The sequence below is a fragment of the Anneissia japonica genome, unplaced genomic scaffold, assembly GCF_011630105.1.
Source record: "Anneissia japonica isolate Jap-2015-1 unplaced genomic scaffold, ASM1163010v1 scaffold2026_len185144_cov178, whole genome shotgun sequence".
Taxonomy (NCBI): domain Eukaryota; kingdom Metazoa; phylum Echinodermata; class Crinoidea; order Comatulida; family Comatulidae; genus Anneissia; species Anneissia japonica.
Window position 1 is genome coordinate 175,605 of NW_022729255.1, and position 5,791 is coordinate 181,395.

The 5,791-nt window shown below is 34.9% G+C and overlaps 1 protein-coding gene across 3 annotated transcripts in view; it reads right to left on the reverse strand.

Annotated features, from left to right (window-relative positions):
• The window catches only part of LOC117114671 (histone-lysine N-methyltransferase ASH1L-like), a 54,301-nt gene that overhangs the window by 43,854 nt on the left and 4,656 nt on the right, over positions 1–5,791 (reverse strand). The gene's annotated exons all lie outside the window — the stretch shown is intronic.

The following is a 5,791-nucleotide window of genomic DNA, read 5'->3' on the forward strand; positions in this document are numbered from 1 at the left end:
TGGCTGATGGACATTGTGACGTCATCATATTGCCATCTGAATTCAACAAACTGAACATTATCGATGACTTCATTTTAGCAAATGCGCATTTGAGCGTATCTCGCTTATTTTTGATGGATTGTCTTCCAACTTTGAGTATGTTGTAGCTGAGGCAATTGTCTTTCATGTATGTTGCAATTTTTTACATTTTGATGACGTAATCATGGTCAAAATATAGGGTTTTGCTTACCCCCTCATCTTTCTTTCGTCCAGCCTTTGATGACCCAATAATCACCTTAATCAGTCGTGATTTCTGAATCATATTTAGTGGGTATAAACTTCAGGTCATTGTTAAATGTTATGTACATTATATTTTTGTGCGCGCGTAATAACGCGAACGTTCGCGTGCGTCAAAATTAATATATGCTTTATATCATGTCTTTTTTTAATCAGTTATAGCTCCTTAGGATGAAAGGTGACCCCTAACTTTTATTACATATTCTGAAAGCACATGAGCTGTAGATGTGATTTTATATATCATAATAGCTGATTGGACATTGTGACGGCATCATATTGCCATCTGAATTTAAAAACAAGAAAAAAATTATATTTCTTTTTCAAAACGTTGATGACGTCATATCATCTTAACCATTCGTCATTTCTGAATAATATTAAATGGGCTTATACTTCAGGTCAAGGTGTAATGTTAGGTATCTTACTTTTTTGTTTGCGCGTCTTAACGTGCTGTCTCTTATACACATCTAGATGTGTATAAGAGACAGATATTACATATGCTTAAAATTATGCCTATTTATAATCAAATATAGCTCCTTAGGATGAAAGGTGACCCCCAATTTTTATTACATATTCTAAAAGCACATGAGCTGTAGATATGATTTTATATATCATAATAGCTGATCGGACATTGTGACGTCACCATATTGCCATCCTGAAGTAAAAATAACTGAATATAAAAATAAATTTTTATATGATAAATACTATGAATGATCATTACTCCTTCACCAACAGGCGTTTGTCAATGAAAGTTGATACATATATATCTCATATCAAAAGACAACAGTGACATTAAGATGCGCACGTGCGTCATGACGTGCGCATACACATGAGTAAATCTTTTAAAATGCTCACAATTCTTTTTTAACAAACTAAATTAGCGTATTTTGCCATTATCAGCATTTAAATATTGTTCAATCTGCCACGCGCACACTTCCTCGTGGGTCAAAGTGCGGCGGATCACCTAACTCGTCCTCAGTGACGAGTTCAAATCTAGTTACGTTTTTAAAAGCGTACGCCAGGGTTTACCCCCTCCCCCCAAACGTACGTTTTGTACGCTTATGAAAATGTTGATAATTGTGAAGGGCCCCTTAGCTACAGTACTATGAGTGTCATAAATATCTGACCAATCGACTGATGTTAGCCATTGTCCAAAGTTTCTTAAATTAGTGTCAGATAATGGTCTTGTTTGTTTCATATCTGTTTACTTTTAGACCTTAAATGAGTAATAATAATAATAAGGTAAGAACTTAGTGCCATTTAAAAAACCGAAGTAATTATCAGTGGCACTTCATGTTATTGTTGGAATAAGTGCGTTTTGAGTGATTTTTTAAATAAAGCAATTGATGTAGATTTTTTTAATGTGAAGTGGTAGTGCGTTCCAGAGTGTGGCTGCAGCAAATGAAAATGATCTGTGTCCGAAGGTCTTAGTGTTGGTGCGAGAGTAGGATGCCAAACGATAACATTGTGGTCACTTCTTCCCAGTGGCGCAAAAATACTTGCTTGAAACCATTAAAGTTACCAGCAACAACAACTTTCAGTCAGGATGAGCCGTCTTTATTTGATCAGCAGCATCGTACAGATGTTAATAGTAAGTAACTTTTTGGTTGCCATGTTCAAATCAGTGGGGCGTATAAGGAGCACACATAAATCTTACTCGTCACTTGGAAGTCTATATGGGTGCAATTAGAGCCAGATGCACTCCAATTCGTCCGGCACTAAAATATCAGGAGTGACCATATTAGCAGGAAAGCTATTTGATACATAAGCTAGCTGCTACACCTCCACCTTTTCGGGAGCCATGGGATTTGTGGAAAATCATATAACCATCTATGTTATGTTGTTTTTGTGGTGTAAACCATGTTTTGTTAAAGTAAACAAATGTTGATATTCTTTTGTTTCAGTTTAATTTCAAGCTCGTACATTTTATTAAAAACTGACCATGGGTTTGTAATCAAGAAAGACAGTGTTAGTTGAGCATTATTCCGTTCCCTTTCAATGCTTGTAAGGTTAGATATATTAACACCACGATCAGAGAACCTATTATCAGCACTTTCCCATGAAACCTTGATTTGTCTCTTCAAATGTTTTCCATTTCTTTTTCCTCTCCTTTGCCTGTGCAAGTTATACTTATCCAAAATAAAATTAACATTAAATGGGAGAAGATCACGATGATCTTCAAAAGTACTGTAAGTAAGAACTCTCGAGTGTATGAAATCATGATTCTTTATAGCTAGTGGCATAGGTGTGAGCCTCTCGCTAGAACGTAAACACTCAGGTATGTGGGCTATGCATGTTGATCACAATAGCTCCAATCGCCTTACGCAACAAGCTTAGCCTTTTAAGTCTCAATTGTACAAAAACAAACTTCACGATGTACAAAACAGCAAAAAGGTCAGTAAAAACACAACTTAACGTTCAAAAACCAGCAATGAGAGCACTAAACATACAAATACAACAAAAAAGATAGGAGTGTTTAAGCAGCTAAAAGGCCAAAGTGGCAGTAGAACAGCACCTTAATTTTATTTTGATTTGCTGCTGTACATCAAATATCTTTTATTTACAACTCGGAGATTCACAATTATTTTTAGTGCCTCAAACTACTAAGTATATAAAATCAACATAATACATCGGAGACCTTTTCCCCATCCCCAACGTCAGCCCTCCATCTTGTAAATCCTTGTGCCACCCCTGGAAGATTTGGTAACAGGATCTTCACTGGAGGCCTGTTTGGATGATCAACCAGAAGCCAATCAGAAAAAACACCTTCGATTAATGCACAAGATTAAAAACTAGACTTTTTGAAAAGTGACATTTGCCTAACAAAAAATCTTTCATTTTCTTTATTTTTTTTTTTCATTCTTTTTTGCTTATTTGTGACAAAAGAATGACCATATAGATTCTAAACCTGTTTGTACAAGTAGGTCTTGTACTATAATAGTCAAAAATACCAAAATATTAAAAACCATATTTTTTCTCAAATTAAATTTTTTACACCAAAAATTCCATTTTTTTCACCACTGAGATACTGCGCATGCAGTAAAAATTTCTACAGTTTTGTCTGTCCTTTCCCAATACCCAGGTCCTGTTGACGCCCCCAACAAATCTAGTTCTGCGCATGCTAGGCGGTTGGAATGATTGAACATCAATAGACCGTAATATCGCGTCAGAACTCTTTGTACTAACTTATCAGCAGATAAGCAACAGTGTTGTTTCTCTAGTTCAGTATACTGCATGGAAACGGACCAAAAAAGGTAATCTACCCCATCAATGGAGAGGGGAGTCTTTCGTAAGCTTCGTAATCGTTTAAAAAATCCTATTTCAGCCAAATATACTAAATACATCGATGGCCTCGGCTCATCCATTGGCGAAAATCCAAAGAGATTTTGGTCGTTTTTTCGAGCCAAAACAAAACAAAGTGCCTACCGAAAGTTTTATTTAGCAATGATTTATCAGCAAATGAGGCTAAAGGTAAAGCGGCACTATTTAACAAATACTTTTTTTCAAACTTCTCAAATATTAATTCTTAATGTGAGCTTCCAGACATTCCGATATGGAAGGACATGCTTTTAGGCAACATACTAATTGAGGAATCGGACGTGCTCAAAATTCTTCAATTATTAGATACATCCAAAGCAGTCGGACCTGATAACATGTTCCCTAGAGTTCTCAGGGAATGTGCTGCTGAAATCACAACCCCTTTATGTTATATATTCAATTTATCTCTTAATATTGGTGTATTAACAAGTAATTGGCTCAAAGCCAATGTTGTCCCCGTATTTAAAAAAGGTGATAGGCAGCAGATAGCTAACTACAGGCCTATTTCGTTGTTATGTATTGCCAGTAAAGTCAAGGAACGTGCTATTTTTAATCTTGTATTCCCCATTATCAAAATCAAATTACATCCTCTTCAACACAGCTTCATTAAGGGGTGCTCCAACCCAACATGTTTCTGTATTTCACAACATTAGTCTGAATCTGGACAATGCTGGGCAAGTTGATATGATCTACCTCGATCTCGCGAAAGCGTTTGACAGTGTCTCTCATAAATTATTACTGCACAAATTACGTTCTTTTGGTTTCCACTCCAATCTCCATGAATGGTTTAAAGCCTATTTATTAAACAGGAAGCAACATGCCGTAATCGAAGGTGTTTGTTCTGATTGGCTTCCAGTAATTTTGGGTGTCCCACAGGGATCCATTATGGGTTCACTACTTTTTCTGTTTTTCATTAATGACTTGCCAAGCTCTGCCATGAATTCGACCGTCGCATTATTCGCCAACGATGTTAAATGTTTTAAATCAATTTATACCACTATATGATTGTTTCCAGCTCCAGATGGACATTGATGCTCTTTGTGGAGTAATGTTTGGGATATGAAATTCCATCCTTCAAAATGTCAAATTATATCCCTGACACGTTCTAAACGACCAATTAAATATGTTTATACGATGAATGGCTGTAAAGATCTTGGGGTTGAAATAGCATCTAACTTGTGTTAGGATGGCCATATTTGTAAAACTGTTAAAAAATGTAACATGAAAATGGGTATGATTAAGCGTTCAATAGCATTCAACGCACCAAAAAAGGTTGCATTAACATGATTCAAAGCACTCATTAGGAGTGATATCGAATATATTTTACTTAAGGTTGAAAGACTCCAACGTTGGGGAACCAAATTTATTCTCAACTATCCCGATTATGACTACAAAGGCTCACTGAGCTTAAAATTTTACCCCTGTCTTACAGAAGAGAAGTGATTGATCATAGGTTATTTCACAAGTGTAAACATGGTCACTGTGACATACCCATTGAAAATTTTGTTAACTTTAATGCTCCTACTGATGGCTGTCGAATATAAACTAGAACTGCCTCTGACCAGCATGTTCTTATGCCCGTGAAGTGTAACACTGAATTTCATAAACGTTCTTTCTTCTAGAGAATTATTCCCATATGGAATCAGTTACTATATTAGGTGTACACCATATATTTCATTTTTCAAGAAGTATGAAACAAAAACAAATTTCTCAATAAGTTTGACCCCACTGATATTTGCACGTAGGTATCTCGTCGCCGCTGCCCGCTGTGTAGACATTGCTGAGTGTATCATGCCACCTATGAGGGAATGGTTTACCCTCTGTATTTTTTTTTTTGTGCAATTTTTTGATGTTAATAAAAAATATAAAAATAAAAATAAATACATTAATTAAATTACATTTATAAATATCAATCTATATATATTATTTTTGTAATTTTGTATGTAATTTTATGTCCAATAATAACTAAAAAATTGCAATTTAACTATTGTACCAACGTATTGTGTACTTTTTCTACGATTTTAATCTTATAAATAATAATTAATTTATAATGTTCTTTAGAGTATATTTTTTCTTTGTCATTTTATTATAAATTATTAAATGCAGTAATTATCTTATTTTGTAATTTGAAATATGGGTGGGTGGGTGTATGTATGTATGTGTATGTATGTATATATGTATATATGTGTATATATGTGTA